At 46.8% G+C, this 19,876-nt stretch overlaps 1 protein-coding gene and 1 non-coding gene across 2 annotated transcripts in view; both read left to right on the top strand.

The window, feature by feature from the left end:
* MTIF2 (mitochondrial translational initiation factor 2) overlaps positions 1 to 19,876 on the top strand; it is a 350,344-nt gene that overhangs the window by 243,125 nt on the left and 87,343 nt on the right. The gene's annotated exons all lie outside the window — the stretch shown is intronic.
* LOC138297658 (U5 spliceosomal RNA) lies at positions 17,530 to 17,645 on the top strand. The gene has a single exon (XR_011204203.1). It is a non-coding gene; the product is annotated as a U5 spliceosomal RNA (small nuclear RNA).

Below are 19,876 nucleotides of genomic sequence, written 5' to 3' on the forward strand. Positions count from 1 at the left end.
TGGGCACGGGCAACTGGGTGGGGAACTACAGGGAAGGCAGTGCTGGTAAGGGGTGTGGCAGACAAGGATGGTGCCGGGATGGTCCCATATGGGTCTGCCACCACCAGGGACTGTCCATCGGAGAAGGAATCCAAAGATGTTGTAGTCAATCCCGTCTCCCCCGTGGCACTCCCCTCGCCCTCCGTCCCACTGGTCCCCTCAGCTTTGCTGGTATCAGCATCTTGGGTCCCGTGGGCTGCAGCTTCCCCACTCGCCGGTGCCCTTTTTCCTTCGTCTGATGATGCTGATGCACCCAAAGACAGAGGAGAAGAGGGAGGGAGGGAGGTAGGGTGGGAGAGATAGAAAGGGTGCAATGGGTCAATACCTACACATCATTCACACAGAGTAACAACATCAGCAGCAGCCATGCCATGGCAGGCCATACCCACACCTATACATGTTAGTAGGACACCATGGGGGACGCTACAGCAATGCAGATGTTCACTGCTGATGGTGGTACAATAGAAGTTGTACTTGATGAGGGTCATACTAGTCACACTTGTACAGTGCTTGGCACATTCTCATGTTTATGGAGACGTCCTGTACTCCTTACTCAGCAGAATCCTGCGTGGCTAGGTAGCATGCCCAAAAATCCTGTGACATCTGGGCTCACTGTGCCCATCTACACATAGAGAACATGGCAGCTGATTGAGGACTCAAAAATTACCTCTGTCACAGTGGTAGGCTGATACTGATGGCAATGCCCCGACACCTCAGGTGTACTGATGCTGATGGCAGGTGCTGGCCTCCCAAACTTTGTTGAGGGTGACCACACAAATCCCACATTGGAAGGAATTGCCCTCATAAGTCACTGTCTGCATGGTATGGGCACACATCTCTGATGCCAAACCTGCCAGGGTGGCTGATACCCATAGTCGACGTGCATCTACCAATGACCTACGCTACATCTACCCACAGTAGTCAACCCAAAACCATACAAGCTTTACAATATAGAGGTGTGAGTGTGTACTTATCCCCTTGTGGCTGCTGTGCTTCCCTCAAGCGCCCCACCACTTCAGGGTAGGCCACCACCTAGAAGCAGGCCTTTAGTGGGCATCTGCAGTCTTGCGTGCCAAGAGTCTCAGGTGCTCCCACCGCTTCCTTCAGTGGGTGCTCTGCCAGGCATGGACCCCCAGGGTCCGCACTTCCTTGGCGATGGCATGCCAAATCCCCTTTTTCTGATGGACACTGACCTGCATGGATGACACAAGGAGAAGGATAAAGTCATGTAGTGTGGCATCACAAGGACAGCAGTGGACATTAGACATATCGTATGACGGCACTCACGTGTCTTCACTCCACAAACGCTCAAACTCCTCACCCATCTCCATGCATCCATTTCATGCATCGTCCCATCGTCTTTTATCCTCACACACATCGCTATCAGACAAGACAGTGACATAAGACTCACCTGCTGCTCTGGTGCCCCATACAACTGCCCATACAGGGGTAGGACCCAGTCCACAAGCTTGTCCAGCTCCTCCTGGGTAAAGGTGGGGCCCTATCTCCTGCAGGACATGGCATCTTGGCTTCCAGAGTCGGAGCACAGCAGCACTCGCAGTGGAGGTCTTGCTTGCACAAGTTTCAGGAGTCAAGTCAGCAATGCCACAGTAAATGGTGGTCCCGCCCGTCGCATGCATGACTGTCACCACCCGCGGTGATCACCATTGGCTCCAGCCTCCCATAGACAACATTGTTATCCAATGAGGAGTTGCACGGCGGTTGAGGCCTCCTACCGACATGACGGCGGAATTAGGTCACTTCAAACTGTCCTGTGCATGCAAGACTGGCGGCTGCCATTTTTCATGTGAATAGTGATTAGTAGATGAATTTTAGGTGCATCATGGGTGAAATATTGTGACTATTGCATAGATTGACTATGTCCACACATTCGATACATCTACTTCTGACATCTCCTCTTTCCTATTCCCAGATACGGTGCAATGGTGAGGATGAGACATGCTCCTGTGTACCGGCCCTTAGTTGACATTGATACCCTGGAGGAGAGACACGTCATTCAGATGTATCGTCTGAACCATCAGATCATCCAGGAGCTGGTGACCCAGTTGGAGCCGGATCTGATGCCTGCCATATGTAATCCCTACGCCAGCCCGGCCACAGTACAGGTGTTGTCAGCACTCCACTACCTTGCCTCAGGGTCATTTCAGTTCACATTGGGCTTGACAGCAGGGATGTTACAGCTGATGTTCACTAATGTGTTGAAGGATGTACTGTGTGCTCTGCTCAGACATCTGCCATGCCACATCAAGTTCCCCCAACATGTGGATTTGGCCACTGTCAAAGCAGCCTTCTGCGATTTGCCAAATGTCCCTCATGTGATAGGGGCCATAGATGGCACCCACATTGCCTGGGTTCCACCCGGGAGAAATGAACAAGTGTTCAGGAACCGTAAAAACTTTCATTCCACTAATGTCCAGGTAGTGTGTCTCGCTGACCAATATATCTCCCGGGTTACAGCCAAGTTCCCTGGTTCTGTGCATGACTCCTTCATTTTGCGGTACAGCAATATCTCACACATGATATCACAACTACACAGGGACCGGGCCTGGCTCATCGGTATGTAACCAATAGTATGTGTGCCCATGTAATGTCACCTCTCTTCCCAACCCACCCTGTCTCTCTACCGGTATTGACATGGGCCCTATCTTTGTGTGCACAGGTGACTCTGGCTACCTAAATCTTCCCTGGCTACTGACAGCTGTGAGACATCTGACTACAAATGCCGAAAACCATTTCAATGAGGCCCACGGCAGGAAAAGGCGTGTCATCGAGAGGACCTTTGGGCTACTGAAGGCCAGATTCCGGTCTCTACACATCTCTGGAGGTGCCCTACTCTACAAACCAGTGAAAGTCTGCCAAATTGTTGTTGTCTGCTGCAGGCCACACAATCTGGCCCTGAGATGTAACATCCCATTGCTGGATGAAGAGGAGGTGGCAGCTGGACCAGTGGCTGATGAAGGGGACATAGTGAGTGATTAGGAGGAAGATGATGAGTATGCAGCTAACTCTAAAGCAGAGTTGATTCAACAATACTTTCAGTGAGTTACAGGTGTGTGTCAACTGTTTTGTGTGTGTCAACTGTTTTGTATGTGCCCTGTACGCCTGTGTGCCTTGTGACATAGATGCTCTTGGATTCTGGTCTCATTGTAGGTTTTGGGTGCAACTCTCCCTCTGGGTGGGTTTCGGTGGGGGGTGGACATATTGCCCATCAGAGGAGGTTGAACAGTTCAATTTTCAGTGCTATTTTCACTCTGCTGTAGTCTTGCTTTAGTCATGCAATATTTTTGCTATGTTCTATGCTTCCTGTACTGCTATGTGAACTGCGATGGTTGTGCCAAACATAGTGGTGTCATCTGTATTGCTACTTATCCTCACAGTCCACAATGGGAGGATGTGCAACCTAACTGTAACTGAGTGTGGAACATGCCTTTAGTTTAGTTTAGTCAGCTGTGAGAGGACATTGGGTATGCCTGTCTAGGGAATGAGGATCTGACATGGGCATTTGGTATGAGGTTCCACTTGCCAAATCACACTAGGTAGGTCGACATTTTACTGCATCTGTGTTGGGTGGCCTATATTGACTCCTATTGTGACAGTTGTCCCTCCCTTGTTCTATCTGCAGGGCATTCTTGTGGTGCAACTATGGTTCCTGCCTGGCCAGTTGGCTGCCTTGACACATGTATCCAGCATATGTCTGCTTTACAATCAGCTTAGCGCCATAATTCCCCCCTTTGGTCAATCTCACAGACTTTTGCAGGACAATGGGTTGACTATCATGACATGTTATACAACAGTAAATCTTACTTATTAAGATAAAACACGTAGGCAGTAGCTGTGCTCAATGGTGTTTATTGTGAAGTACAAGTGTAATGGGTGATGAGTGGGGTCATGGTGGGTGAAATCATCATCATAGTTGGCGCAAGTGTTTGTTGTCCAGATCCAGTATCTAATGGGCCATGGGAATATGGAGAGATGAGTGTACAGTCAACAGGGTGTCTCAGTGGCACACAAGGGAGAATGTTCATGAGTGTGTCACTTCCTGGCAGTGTTTTTTGTCTTGGCATCCGGTTCTGCAGGATGTCTGGTTGGTTGTCCTCGCTTGCGTGGGGGTTCCTCAAGTACATGGGGAGGGGTGCTGGGTGGTCTGCGGGTCCTCCAGCAGGGCCTTCATTCCATTAGCTGCAGCAGAAGTGGAGGGCTCTGTTGGGATGTGGCTAGTGAAGGGGGCCTGCTGGTGGTGTTCCAGCTGCAGCCTCTGGTTCTCCTGCATGGTAGCGAGGATCTGGCCCATCTTGTCCTGGGATTGGTGGTATGCTCCCAGGACTTGGGAGATGGCCTCCTGGCCAGTCGTTTCCCTTGGGTGCCCCATCCTGTGGCCCCACAGGTGCCCTCTCACTGCCCCTGGCCCCCTGTGGAACAGTGTGCCCACTCCCAGTTGCACTAGGACCTTCATCGTCTTGGGTGTGTGGTCCTGACTCTAGTCCTTGTACTGTGGGTCACACGTCTGATTGACCTGTCCTGGGTACACAGGTTTGGGGACAGAGGTTTGGCTGAGGTGTTGTAGCGACATGGATGGGGGGGGACTCCGCTGTGTCTATGGTGAGGCTGCTGGAGGCGGACTCACCAGTCGTACCAGATGGGCCAAGTAAGTCGTTACTATCCAGACATCCACTGGGGCCTTCATTGTGGGAGGGCTGTCTGTCTCTGGCATCCGCTGCTGGGTGGCAGTGGCAGCGGGACCTGTGGATGGAAAGGGAGGAAGTTACATTGTGGAGCTGTACTTGTTGGTATCAATGTGTGATACATGGAGTAGCTTGACTTGCTTCCTAGTGATGGCAATGACAGGTGCAGGACTGCAGACATTGTTTACGGGTGGTGGAATGTGCTGTTGTTTGCGTGTGCCATTGAGGCTTGTGGATAGTGGATCACATTGCTGTCATTGGCATGTGTTGGGACGCAGTGGAAGCATCCAGTTGGTGTGGCATGTGCTATTGTTTTCCATGCAGGTGTTCCACTGTGAAGTGGGACTGTGATCATTTGATGTGTAGGAAGTGATGCATTGTGGGAGTTGTGGAGCTTGGCATTGTGATTGGCCTCCATGCATTAGGGAACGGACTGCGTGTGGATAGTGGCAGTGGGGTGGGGTGGTGTGGCATGCAGGGGATGGGTGTGGGGTGATGAGGGGGTACAAACATGTGAGATGGGGTGGTTTGGGGTTTGATGGGTGGTGGGGATGCATGCTGGGCAGGAGTGGTTGGTGCCTGGGGAGTGTTCTTCACTTACGAGAGTTGAGACTTCCGAAGATTCCAGTCACGCCCTTAGGATGCATGAAGTCCAGGACCTTCTGTTCCCACAATGTTAACTCTGGCGGAGGTGTTGGAGACCCACTGCCAGTCTTCAGCATGGCAATTTGGTGCTTTGATGTAATGGAACGCACCTTCCCATGTAGGTTGTTCCACCTCTTCCTGATGTCCTCCCTTGTGCGTTGATGGGTGGCCACTGAATTGACCTTGTCAACGACCCTCTGCCATAACTCCGTTTTCCTAGCCATTGATGTCTGCTGTACTGGGTCTCCAAACAGGTGTGGCTCTACCCTGACAATTTTGTCAACCATGACCCTCAACTCATTGTCAGTGAAACGTGGGTGCTTTGAACATGACATTCAAAGCACCAACATGTTGTGGGTGTTGGGGTGTGCTGTGTTTGTAGGGTGCAGTGTAGGGTGATTGGTGGGGGTAGGAGTGTTTGGTTGTGAGTGCTGGTAGGTTGTGGTGTATGAGTATGTGTGTGTTTGTGATGTGTGACTAGAGTTATTGGTGCAGTTGTGTTGTGTGATGGCTGTGCAGTGTATATGTGCCTATGGTGTGATGGTGCTGTTTCTGTCCTTTCCTCGTGCTCTTCTGTGTGTTTGTCCGTGGCTTTTGTTGCAAAGGATTGTGGGTTGTGTGGTGGGGTGTTATATAGTGCAGTGAGCAGGTGTGTTTGTATATGTGTATTAAGTGTGGAGTATTCAAACTGTCCAGTGTGGCTTTGGATTCATTTAGAGGTGAGTTTTGAACTGCGGTGGTTCGCACCGCCAACGGTTTACTCCTGTTAAGGCATCGCTGTGCTGATTTGTGGTTCGTAATATGGAGGATGAAATGTTGGCAGCGTGGCGGTGCTGGTGGTGGGACTGCCTCTCCCCCACCCGGCCTGGCGGTGTCAGATTTGTGGCTGTTTTCTGGCGATCTTCACTCTGTGACTCATAATACGCAGTCGGTATACTGCAAACACTGGTGGTCTTTTAGTGGCTCGGTATGATGTTGAAGAAAATTACAATGAAGACTGCCAATTTTCCTACATGGTCGCCGTCATCAGGTTCACCGTCGAGACACCACTCAAGTTCAAGACACCATTCATCATCGGAAAAAAAAACTGCACTCACCATTAAACCACCCATTGTATCAAAGATATTGAAAGCACCATCCAAACCTCATTCGTCATCCAGAACAAGATCTTCATCACCATCTATTTATCTTTAACCAAGATGGCTTCAAGACTTATGGAAATAACAATTACTTGGCACTCCGGGCTCAGAGTATTCTCTAACATATCCACATTTTCAGAAAACTTCTGAAGTACAATTTTCAGTACAATTTTCAGTTAGCCCATCACCAAGACGAGTGACATTACCTAGCCTTTAACCCGCTCATGTAACATCTCTTGGGCTTTCTCCTAGTACTTCCTCTGGAAATCCTCCTTCTGTTTCTACAACGCCTCAGGGACTTAGAAGTTCACCTTCCTGGTCTCCACATAAGTCTCAAAATCAAGCAAGACGTCTGTCGGGCTCTCTGAGAAAATATAAAAAGATATCTTCTCTTTTCTCAAATTGAGGATTTAGATTCAGATTTGTTTATTTATTTAGTACAATTTAAGATCATTACAATCTAAAAAGCCATTATAAGTTGGTGGAGATCCAGTAGACGATCTAGCAAATGATCACCATCTCTGCCAGACAAATAGAGCAAACCTATGGAGTCTGTAGGCAGAAAGATGTGCAGACCATCTGCTTCCACTGTGATAGTTGATAGTTGCTAGTTCTACTGCTTTCCTGGTAATCTCTTAAAGCATGTTATCACAAACATTCCAAAGAAGACCAGCAGAACTTCAAAGAAGTTCTAAATAAAGGTACGCTTGTCTCCCATCAGATCATTGGAACAGTAGCAGACACGTTGGACATACTGGCACATGCCATGGAACCTGCATGAAACACGGTTCCTAGCTAGGACCTTTCTGGTCTAAAGCCAAGGGCAGAACCGAGAATCCTGAAATTGCTCTTTTCAGATCACACATTTCAACTCACATGCAGACGGTGAAATGTTTGGTATGAAAATATGTGGAGTCGCTGAAGGCTTGGTGGGCTAGAGAAGAAAAGAGAGTACAGTTGAAGATACAGCTCCTATGAAAGTGCTGCTTCTCACAGAGGGTTCATACCCCTTGCTAGTCACACCAACAGCAAAGACAACCTTACCACTCTTCCAGATCCTTCTGAGATAGCAGAGGTCCACAGCAGCTAGCTGCACCCACAAGAAAACTCCCTGCCAAGCAAGGACTTCCTTCTTCCCTTTTTTCTGTTACTCACTCCAGTGGGGACATGTATATCCAATTGCCTATAAGAGTGGCTAGGCATAACAACAGGCAAATGGGTCTTGAATATTGTACAGAATGGATATACTTTAAATTACTACTTCCCTCCTCCTTCCATCCCACCAGTCACAACGTCGGCTTACTAACTAGATCTTTTTAAATAAGTAGTCAGACTTTTGCCACAGGAAAATGCAGTGGAGGTGTTTCCTTTTCACCAAAAAGGACTTGGAATTAAATCCTGGTATGTTTATTGTGGAGTCATTTTAGTGATGTCGGTGGGCACGTTATTTTAGTGACTAGGCCTGCTGCCTGTGCCCTTCAGCCTAGTAACGTTTCATTTTATTTGATGTTATTCTTTTACAAACGACCACATTTCGTGGTAAGGTTTTATGTTCCTTTATCTTGCTGTCCTTTCACCGAGGCAAGTATTTACATTTCTTAGCACAATGTTCTTTCACTCTGTGCTTTCTCCAAAGGCTGCAAAGAGATAGGATTGTTGGCACAAGTGGTACACTGAATCTCTAACATTTCACAGTAACATACATCTTTTTACGTGGGGAAATTTTTCCCAGAATACCAGCTGTTTTATAATAAAAACATCTCAATGTCCCATACACGTTAGAGGGATGTTGCAGCCAGATGACTTTGACAACTTGCTGTCTGACTTTGTCACAGGGTGTCACTACAGACAACAGGCTTCTCCGCTACTGTCATACTCGGGTATGAGGATGATGTCTTCCCAGATGATCTTGAAGGGTGGATTAAGGCTTATCCTGCTGTGCTCTAACATAGAACATTAGTAGCGTAGATAGGAATCATATATCTTACATAGTGACAGTATGGTGGGACTTTTCTTGTGTTTCACTTTTCTTGTCACCATTTTGCTTATAGTATGTTTCACCATCCTAATTATTACATTTCATGTTATTTTGTCTCAGACACAGTTGATTCAATTAATCTTATTTGAACCATTCCCTGCTTCTGTTTGTCTTTGCATGCGGGAGGCGAATGTGACTGAGAGAAAAGGATGAGATCTGATCCACTACGATTTCCCAGAGAAGTTGTGCACCCGGTTGCCACAAATCAAACCTGCTATCAGGTGGAGATGATGCTCTGCTGACTGGCCCGAAATGGATTAGGCTGACAGTTGTCACATGGTGTTGGATTCGACTCAGTTCCCCCACAATTCAGGTGATGCTGCCTTCCAAATTCAGCAGCCTCATTGGTACAATGAGAGCCAACGCCACATGTTCTGGTTAAAAAAAAAAAAAAAAAAAAGGGATCAAAAGAGGAGTTCCGACCCATTCATAAAGAAAAGTTCAGAAAGTTTGCACCTCACCAGGTATGACCTGGACTATATCTAGGAGACTGAAAGTATGCAGTAGATAATCAAGACGCTTACTTTCATGTACCAATTGTAAAAAAAAAAGCAGTTTCTTGTTTTTTTTATAACATATTTTATTTTTTATATAAACCGAGTCGTATAAACTTTCACAGTATAAATGTGTACAGTGTCACAAATTCACTGGTACAGTCAGACTTTCAGTCTAGAGGTGGTTGGAAGCACCCATGCAAAGTTTATGCACTACCACTACAGTCACACAGTCAAATACTTACAGATGAAAGAACCACACAGTTTTACAAAAATAAAGGGACTTTATTATAGTAACACAGATATTAAAATATAGCCAATATTCCACTAGGAGGTGAGTAAACACGCTGATATATACACATTAGAAGTCCCTGATTAGCATAGAACGCAATAGCAAATAGAAAAAAACAATAGCAAATAGTGAAGGCCCGGGGGGGGGGGCCAAACCATATACTGAGTAAGTGAAATGTGAAAGGCAGTTTCCCACCCCAGGAATTGGAATCGATAGAGGGGAGCTGGAGGCACTAGGAACCCCAAAAGTACCAGTTTGCCCCCCCCGCGACCAGATGGCGGGAACGGGTGTCCTGGGGCCCCTGGGGGCCCCTGCACTGCCCATGCCACTGGCATGGGCAGTGCAGGGGCCCCCTAACAGGGCCCCAGTATGCTTTTCACTGTCTGCTTAGCAGACAGTGAAAAGCGCGACGGGTGCAACTGCACCCGTCGCACACCTGCAACACCGCTGGCTCCATTCGGAGCCGGCTTCTGTGTTGCAGGCCCTTTCCCGCTGGGCCGGCGGGCGCTCCCTTGCCGGGCGCCCGCCAGCCCAGCGGGAAAGTCAAAATGGCCCCGTGGTCTTTTGACCGCGGAGCGGCCAATTGGTGGTTCCCGCTTGGCGGGCGGCAACTGCCGCCCGCCAAACTTGGAATGAGGGCCTAAGTGTCTTCCTCTTTGAATGGTGCCACCCGTACAGGAATGTAATATCTGGGGAAGCATCTTTGCATGCATTCATACTAGCACGCATGGCACGCCTTCATTGGCAGTTCTCCCTGTTCTAATTAAACACTGAATGCTATGAGGGAGCGGTCCCTGTAGCTGCTAGCAGCCCAGCAAGTGATGATGTATTGCTTGACTCCTATTAGGCTTGGTTCCGATAGAGAGGAAGGTTGCGGGCCTGCTCCATGAGCCCCTAGTTCTTTCTGTCCCACTCTTTAAGTCCTCATGCCATTCAGTTAAGAGTCAGAAGAACCATAAGAAGTCAAAGCATGCTTTGAGTTCTCCTCGTTCGTCGACAGATGCAATGATGAAGTAACATTGGAGTTCGAGGCATGGTTCTACGGAGCCATCCCCAGCTTTGACTTTGCGCCTCTCCACTTTTCCATGAGCCGGAGTGACCCCCACTCACCTTAAGGAATTTTATGGGGGCATGCGCCATGTATTTGGGTGGGCCAAAGGGGGCCCCATCAGATACTGTGCCGGCGGCTTTGGCCTCGGCTCCATTAGGCCTCTGTGGATCCGATCACAGATCTGGACCAAGTCGGTTGTGCCACCACAGCCTTCCTTGATGCTGGTCCTGACGTTGATGCTCCGGGCACCCACCATCGCACCATCCCCATTTAGATCTCCGAATTTGACACAGAGCTGGAATGGACATAGCCGACAGGACCCACATGTCCTAGGTCGGCCCCTCAGCCCTATTTTGAAGGGCTAGGCCTTGGGGAAGAGCGGGAGAGGTCACTGGACCATTTAGAATACCAGTTTGAAGGCCAGGAATCCATGGATTTAAGTGACGAACTGCATATCCCCCAGACGGGGAAACCAAGATGCTGCATACCTTAGGCAAGGAGATGTTTTTTCCACCAGCCTGGCATTGTGGTCAGTGAACACTGCATGCTTATTGGGCCACTAGTCCGACAAACTGTTGGACATGGTTGCACAGGTGCTGCCACAGGTCCCAGAGATGGCCCTGGCCATTCTCTCCCAAGCAGTCAAGGATGGGTGCAACACATCATTAGGTGTGGTTTGGATACGACAGACTTGCTGGGCAGGATGGTTTCCTCAATGGTGGCACTTCTACACCATACCTGGCTGAGTGCTTTTTGCGGGAAGTCCAGGTTAACCTCAAGCCATTCGATGATACCTGTCTCTTCAGAGAGAAGGCAGACACTGTGCTGGAGCGCTTTGAGAAATTGCAGAGTGCCGTCATGTGCCTGGGACTCTCAGTGGCCCCATGTCCTCAGTTTGCCTTTCGTGGATATGGAAGGGGCGTTCTTCTGTTCCAACCCTATACCAGACACTGTCCTAAGCAAGCACCCCAAGCTGCACCAAGGGAGCCATAGAGAGCGTTCTGATATCAGAAATAGGCAGTGGTTGCTTCTCCCACTACCTTCTGATTCCCAAATAGAATAAGGGTCTTCAGCTTTCCCTAGACCTCCGAACCCTCCATCTCATCCTCAAAAAGGAGAAATTCAAGATGCTCACTTTGGCTCGGGTCTAGACCAAGAAGACTGGATGGTAGCACTGGACTTGCAGGACGCATATTTTGATATTTCATATTCCCATCCTGCCTGCCCACAGATGTTACCTGCAGTTGGCCACGAGCACTTTCAGTTCACTGTGCTCCTATTTGGCCTTACCAGCACCCCTCAGGTGTTCACCAAGGTGATGGCGGTGGTCGCAGCTCATCTGCGGAGATTAAGGGTGTCAGTCTCCCTCTATCACGACGACTGGCTGTTAAAGGTGGGCTCACCCCAGGCTATCGTCTTCCACCTCCAGACTATGTTGGACCTCCTGCATTCGCTGCGGTTCACTGTAAACGTTCTTAAATCAGACGCTCCCTTTTATCTGAACTTTTCTGGACACAGTGCAGTTTTGGGCTTATCCCCATGAGCAGCAAGTCCAGGATATTCAGGCTATGATACCGATATTTCAGTCTCTATTCTGGATTTCGGTGTGAATGAGTGTGAGGCTGCTGGGCCTCATGTCCTCCTACATCCTGCTAGTGACACATGCCAGATGGTATTTGCAGGCTGTGCAGTGGGACCTGAAGGTCCAGTGAGCGCTGCATCAGCGGAATCTCTCCAACATGATCTAGATCTGGGAGGGAACTGCAAAAGACCTGCAGTGGTGGCTAACAAACCGTCCCCGACCGACCCCTCTACCTTTCCCAACGATATCTCCTAGTAGTGACAGATGTGTCACTCCTTGGATGGGGCGGCCACCTGGGAGAGGTGGAGATGAGAGGTTTCTGGTCTCCGGCAGAAACCAGACTCCACATGAGATTGCTGGAGCTCCACCAGATCTGACTGGCATTGAAAGCCTTCTTACCCATCATCAAGGTAAGGCTAGTGCAGATGTTCACAGACAAAACCACTGAAATGTGCTACTGCAACAAACTGGGCAGGGTGGGGTCGTGGACCCTTTATCAAGAGGCCCTGTGTCTCTGGACAGGGCTGGAACAGCAGGGCATATCTCTAGTGGTTCAATATCTTGCATGTTCTCTAAATGCCAGAGCGGACAAACTCAGCCACCGATGCCTTGCGGATCATATGTGGCTTCTCAATCTGGAGGTGGCCCAAGTTCTCTTTCAGCAGTGGGGAGAGCCTTGGTTAGATCTGTTCTCCTCCGAAGAGAACACACAATGTCAGCAGTTTTGCATGCTGGAGTTTCCCAAGGTGGCTATCGCTCAGAGATGCTTTTGGTCTTGAGTGCAACTCAAGCCTCTTGTATTCCTTTCTGCCCATACCACTCCTGCTGAGAGTTCCCAAGAAGGCAAGAACCGACCGGGCTCCAGTAAACCTTGTGGCTCTGGAGTGGGTTATGGAGAGTCTGGTGTCCTGAGCTTTTGTACCTGAGCATTGGTCCTCCAATCAGGCCTTCAGGAATATCTTCTGTCCCAGCAGCAGGGGAGGGTCCTCCACTGGAACCTGTCAACTTTACACCTTCTTGTGTGAAGATTGAGAAGCAACAGTAAAACCTTCTGTCTGTAATGTCATTCTGGCAGCTAAGCGTCCCTTTACCAAGACTGTATACAGCTGCCAATGGCAGAAAATTGTAAATTAATGTACAGAAACGCCTATCCACCTTCTTTCTGACTCTCTTGCTGATGCTCTTCTTTTTATTGTTGCCCTTGCCCAGCAGGACTCTGCTCTAGCTAATCTTAAGGGTTACATTTCTGCTGTGTCTACCTTTTTGCGGCTGCCTGACCAACCCTCTGTATTTAAGTCCCCTGTGTAAACAGATTCAGTTTGGTTCTCGCTTTCATGATGTGCGCTTCTTTCAAGCCTCTTTGTAACTGTTCCCTCCAGCTGCTCACCATCAAGACAGCCTTTCTAATGGCAGTTACATCTGCCCGGAGGGTGAGTGAGCTGCAGGCTTAGTCATCCAAGCCTCCATTCCTATCTATTTTCCCAGAAAGACTGGTGCTTCACGCTAGGGCCTCTTCCCCCCCAAAACTGGTGACACCATTTCATGTTTGCCTATCTGTCACCTTGTCAACTTTCTACACTCCACCACATCCCTCCAAAGAAGAGGCGCGACTCCACCATCTGCATCCACACAATGTCGTTGTTCTACCTTGACTGGACAAAGGTGTTCCAGGTGAATGACTAACTCTTCGGGTATGTCGGAGCAAAGAAAGGTTGGGCAGTGCAGAAACAAACAATTTCGTTGGGTCATTCTCTGCCTAAAAATCTGCTACTCATTGGACAGCCTCCTGAGGGCTTATGGCCTCATTCTGCCATAGGTAAAGCTGCGACCACAGAGTTAGCATGTGGAGACCCAGTCCTGGACAGCTGCCAGGCAGCAACGTGGGCATCCCTGCACGTTTAACAAACACTACTGCCTGGACACTCAGGTCTGCAGGGACAAGCATTTCGCCTGTTTAGTCCTGCAGGACTTCATAGTTAAGAAAATGTGTCCTCAGACCACTGCTGGGGACGGTATTGCTGAAGTATCTATTCAAAGCAAAGAAGCCTGCAGGTAGATGTCTCTATCAGATGAATAAGTAACTTACCTTTGGTAACGCATTATCTGGTAGACCGTATCTAGCTGCAGATTCCTTACTGACCCGACCATCCTCCCTGCTCTGTGAACAGATTTCTGGGGCTAAGGATACTCCCTTTCAGGGCCCCGGTGTGGACACATCACTGTCAGTGCACTTCATGGCTCTAAAAGTAACTGACGCCAGCGCATGGAGGTGACACATATAGGTGACTGCAATGTTACTTCTGGCGCAGACGACATGTGGAGCTGGTCAACACCACTTATCAGCGCCCAGAGGTACTGCTCATGCAAAAATCCAGTTCCAGTCTGACACCTAGGGAATTCAAAGGTAAGGAATCTGCATGTAGATACTGGCTCTACCAGATAATGCGTTACCAAAGTTAAGTAGCTTGTTTGATTTGGAGAAAAGTTTACATGTGTTGCAGGTTATCCAATAAGTCAGAAACAAGTGGTGTAATATGAATCACTCTGACACCTCCACCTGTGAAGAATAGGTTATCATTGCTGCTGATGGGTTGGATCCCAGAGTTGGGGACCTAGTTCATGAAAAAATTGCTTTTGAACCATCCTACAGCCTACCCGTTGCTGTTCTTGGGGTAGAATGCAACAGAGCTTTTATTCTTCCTCGTTTGCCTGGCTCAAAGAGAAACAGACCGGTGTCCATTGACCATATGAAAAAGCACTTTGTGGCCTGTCCTTAACAACTGTCTTTCGCAGCCATCCAAGAAGGGTTCAGAGTAGTGCCTCGCAGCCTCTTCCTACTCTGAATACCCTACCCCCTGTACAAAGCAGTAACATTACTAGCTCGAGGTTCCAGCCTGAGATATTTGAACATAACACTCTATACAGAACACAGAGTTCTAGATACACACCTGATGTTGCCAGTACGACAGTGGATACTGTCTAACACAATTACGTTGTATGATATGAAATTGACCCTGTTGCTACGTCTTTTGAACTAGTGCCCTTTCAAGAGCCTCTGGAGACCATTGAGATTGAGAATGACTGGATATTTTACAGAGCAATTTTCAACCGCTTCTATAGTCACTCACCACCAAAGATTGCTTCATGCTTATCACTGGTTTCGTGACAAGTACCTAATTAATCTGTGATCCTATGCCTGAATTGCTTTGGGAACTTTTCTTTTCATTATGTGGCTGGCAATGATACTTGTCGTGTTACTGCTACTCAATGGATAGTTGGCCCATGCAAGAAAAATTGCATCACCTGTGGTTCATGGACTACAGTATTCTACATTACCAGAGTCCAGAGAGGTCTCTACGCTGCGAACATCACAGCGTATCCTGTGTCTTAGGGAAACACAGAAGCAGAATCCTTTAGTCAGACTTTTCAAGACAGTTACAACTGAGTTCCAAACAATGAGGGTGCAGACATTATATTTCAAGACTGGGCCTATCCGCAAAAAGACTTGTTTGCTGATGCAAAAAAACAAGGTGTGCAGAGGTTACATTACCAGAGTTTACCAACCCGGTTCAAACCGGAATGCCCTTTTGATAATTGATCAAGAAAATTTGTATGCTCATTTCCTTAAGAGTCCCTCATTCCAACAGTTCTGATTCAGTTCAAGACCAGAATGATAATGATCGCATCAGAGTAGGCCCGTCAGTGGTGGTTTACTGGCCTCATTCACCTACCCGAACGTCCACACAAAAGACTGTCCTGCAGCAGAAAACCCTTTGCAAGTTTGGGGAAGGGGTGATAGGTCCTTCACCCCATTCTTCCATTTTTGATATAGCAGCCTGGCTCCTAAGATCCCCATTATGGCCATCTAAGTTTACCACGACCATATAGATGTTTTACAGGAAGGCCAAACGACCATCAGCCATAATTGCCTGTAGAAAATCTCCCTCACAAACCACCTTCTCAATGATACCTGTGATAATGGCATAACAAAACTTGAGGGGGACCACTGCAAAGTACATGGGGGCCCTCCCTGGCCAACCGCCTACCACTTTTGCTGAGGAGGGGCCTCCTGGAGCTCAGGGACTCCCTTGCACTGCAACAACTTATGTTATGCCACTGACCTGTGATAGATAGGTAATTGACTTTGTTCGGCTAAAATAACCATAAAAGCACACACAACATCATATACTTAGCATCAAATTTAGAAACTATTCAAAATAAAATTGATAAAATAAAAGCTACAAGCAAAGCGCTTCTAAAAAAGATACATTATCACAATACATTACAACCATAAAATTCAGTAGCAAGAAACATTTAAGACATTATAGAGTACCTGTCATGAATGGGTAATAATTGCAGCACCATATCTTTCCCTAACTTTTAAAGCACTCCAAATGTAATTAAGCATTCCATATCAGATTTCTGGCAAAATGAGCAGTTTTAAGTAGACCATAGAAGTCAGGTAATGTCAAACTTTCACATCCCTTAAAATGGGGATCAGAAATCGAGAACACGAAGGTTTATATAAGGTGCAAAAGAGGATAAACTGAACTGTGCTTTGGTGAGTTGTCGCAGTGGTATCTGGGTAGGGACCTGAGCCAAGTGTGCCCGTACAGTAAAAGCAAAAAGAAAGTGCGCAATGCTCAGTCGCAGCCGTCTAGGATATAATCTGTGATGCAGACTACGTATTACTGCAAGGTAAGGCTCAATTCCCAGGGTAGTAATCATCTTAGAGATCAGAACAACCGAGTGCAGGACCTTTTCGCATGTGCATTTGATTGATACTCATAAAATAAGGTTTTCACTCATTAGGTCGAGCATGCAAGTGCTCTGGCTTGTTGTGATCTATCTGTGGGCTTTTAACCACGTCCACTGCACGCCCATCACTATCACTCTTTCATGGGCTTGCCTTTCAAAAATCCTTTGTTATCATAGGTAAATGCTTAACGTTTGTCCTTCCTTGGGGCAGTATTGTTACTGCCTTAGCTATCGACTGTTACATGGATAATTGCAGTTTTGCCGATATGCTTGACTAAGGGAACTTCTTTTTCCTTTTGTGCCCCTCCTCTCTCGTGCTTATGGCGGCTGTGGTGCTTTGAATTTGCTCACTTATGTCAACTGTTTTACTTTTCATTTTCAATTTATGTGGCAAGAAAAGTTCAGTTAGGAATTTACAATGCTAATAGCTCTAACTCGTTCCTCTTTGCTAATACTTGTTTTGTTACAACAGCTGATGCAGCCTTATGGGCTTAACGTACAAAACACACTGGCTCATTCATTGTCTCGGAAAGAATAGCAACGAGCCAGCGAGCATGTTTTGACGTAGGCATATAAAAATCCTCTTCTTGGGTGCCACCGGTGCTCACAAAAGCCTGTGTGAGGCACCATTCAAAATGTGCAGAGTTAAAGGAGCCAACATTACGACTTGAGCAGGAAAACTTTTGTGGTGCAGCCTTTCCTGTCACATGACCTACGACTAAACAAATTCACCCTGACAGTCTGTGGAACGGTGTTTTCTGGTGCCACAGACGGCGGCCATGAAACATATACTCTGGTTTCTCTTCAAACCTGATAAATCTTTCGCCTTTTACTAAAGATTTATGTGGAGAGAAACATTTAAGAGTTTCACTCAATTATTTAAAGCCCTGCCCAGTGCAGGGTTACCCTTATTTAGTAAACAAAAGTATAACCATACAGTAGACAGATTCATTATTTGCTGGTTCTTCAAGTGTGACAACATTCTGTTATCCGTTGAGTTGTGCCTTTGGGGAATGATTCTTACTTTGACACAGTTAATTTATAGCTCTGTTACATGACATTTAAGAAGGACGCATGCTGCACAAAAAAACTCCATATCATCCGAAAGGATCCACTACCATGGGATCAATTAGTAAATGAAAGATGTAACTGTATCCAATATGGGTTTATTTCTGGATCGGCTCTCGCTTCTCCTTTCTCATTGATTTGAGATTTTATTCAAATCCTCTCTGTGACTTAATTGTAAAGATGTATTAAAGTATACATTTGCAAACATATGTAAATATATATACATATATTTATAGATAGATAGATATGCAAAATGTACATATATTTATATCATACCACGGTCTAATGGCCGATTTTGAAACTAGTGAATAAAGTTCAAATCCAGCACAATTAACCTCCTGTGATCCTGGGAAAATCACTTAGTTCAACCCTTGCCTCAAAAATACAAACAATAACGAAGCCAATAGGTCGTACTTATGCAAGATCTATTGGCTTTGCTATGCAACATGGCTGAAAGATTAAAAAATTAAAAAAAAAGTGCTATTGCACGGTCAATGCTTGCTCCATCATAGCACGTTTTTATTTGATTTGATTTTCAACCATGCTGCACAACAGCCATGCGGCTGTACAACATGGCAGAAAAGATGGACAAACCAATAGGTCTCGCATAGGTGGCTTTATCAATGCTCTGGGAAAAAAGTGATACGATGAGGCTAGTGCTGGACGTGGCCATGCGGCTGTACAACATGGCAGAAAAGATGGACAAACCAATAGGTCTCGCATAGGTGGCTTTATCAATGCTCTGGGAAAAAAGTGATACGATGAGGCTAGTGCTGGACGTGTCTAACTTCATTCATTAGGTCGAGCAGGCAAGTGCTTTGACCTGTTGCAATCTCTCTGTGGGCTTTTAACCATACCCCCCACACGCGCATCACTCGTTCATGGGCTTGCCTTTCAAAAATCCTTTATCCTTGGTATATGATTTACGTTTGTCCCTCCTTGGAGCGGTTTTGTTACCGCTTTGGATCCCGACCCTGTTGCATGGATAGTTTCACGTTTGCTGATGCATTTGACTGTGAGCAGACTTCTTTTTCCTTTTGTGTCTCTCCTTCAGGTCATGCTCATGGCGCTGTGGTGCTTTGAATCGTCTCGCTTATGTCCACTGATTTACTTTTCATTTTCAATTTGTGGCAAGAAAAGTCCAGTTAGGAATTTACAGCGCTAATAGCTCTAACTTGAGAAAACACAAGACCCTTTGCATTGCAAATGCTTGTCTTTAAGAAGTTGCAGTAGTCAACTCTGGGTCATAAAACAGTCCCATGACACCTAGTTGTTTAAACAGCTGCCTAATATAATTTAGCAATGGAAACTCACCCATTTTCTCCAGGCCTAAGCAATCTTTGAGATCTAGCCTTTAGAAGCCTCCTTCAGGTGTGCACCAAATCTTAATCCATAGTATTAAAGGTGCAATGCAAACTGCGTCATCTGAGTGGCTCAGACCCAGTTCAGTATGGTCAATAAGTGAGGATACAGAATTAGGGATGGTTAATAGACAAATCTGTTTTTTAATGATTTGGAGACTATCAACATTGATGTAGCCCCATACACTGGCAGCAGAAAACCCCACCGGAATACATTACTCATATATGTGAGTTAGCTCCTTTACTGGCTTGGCGCTCAACCTAGAAAAGAAGTGAAAAACTGCTTCTAAATACTCTCTGGCAGTATTGGAATCAAATTTTAACTAAGTGACCTCAGTTATAACCGGAATCCAAGAGTATACCCATATAATTAAAATAGGGAACTCTAACAACTTGGACCCCTCCGATCAGGTGACATTTGGTTTTAGGTTTTTTTGTTTTTGTTTTTAGCCATTAGCCATACAGAACTTTTTTCAGTAATTACCTCTTAAATCTAACTCATGCATGAAGGAAGTAGATAACTCCATCAGTGATAGCAGCCCATTATCTGTCCTAGCAATCAAAACGGGGTCATCTTAACCATCCTGGCAATCAAATGAGGATCATCCACATATATGAGACCTGGGACAGAATGCCTTCCCAGCTGCGGCATGTCTTTACCTTTGATCAATAGGTGGTTATTAAATACAAGTGAGAAACAGAAATA

Source organism: Pleurodeles waltl, chromosome 5 (genome assembly GCF_031143425.1).
Source record: "Pleurodeles waltl isolate 20211129_DDA chromosome 5, aPleWal1.hap1.20221129, whole genome shotgun sequence".
In the NCBI taxonomy this organism is placed as follows: Eukaryota; Metazoa; Chordata; class Amphibia; order Caudata; family Salamandridae; genus Pleurodeles; species Pleurodeles waltl.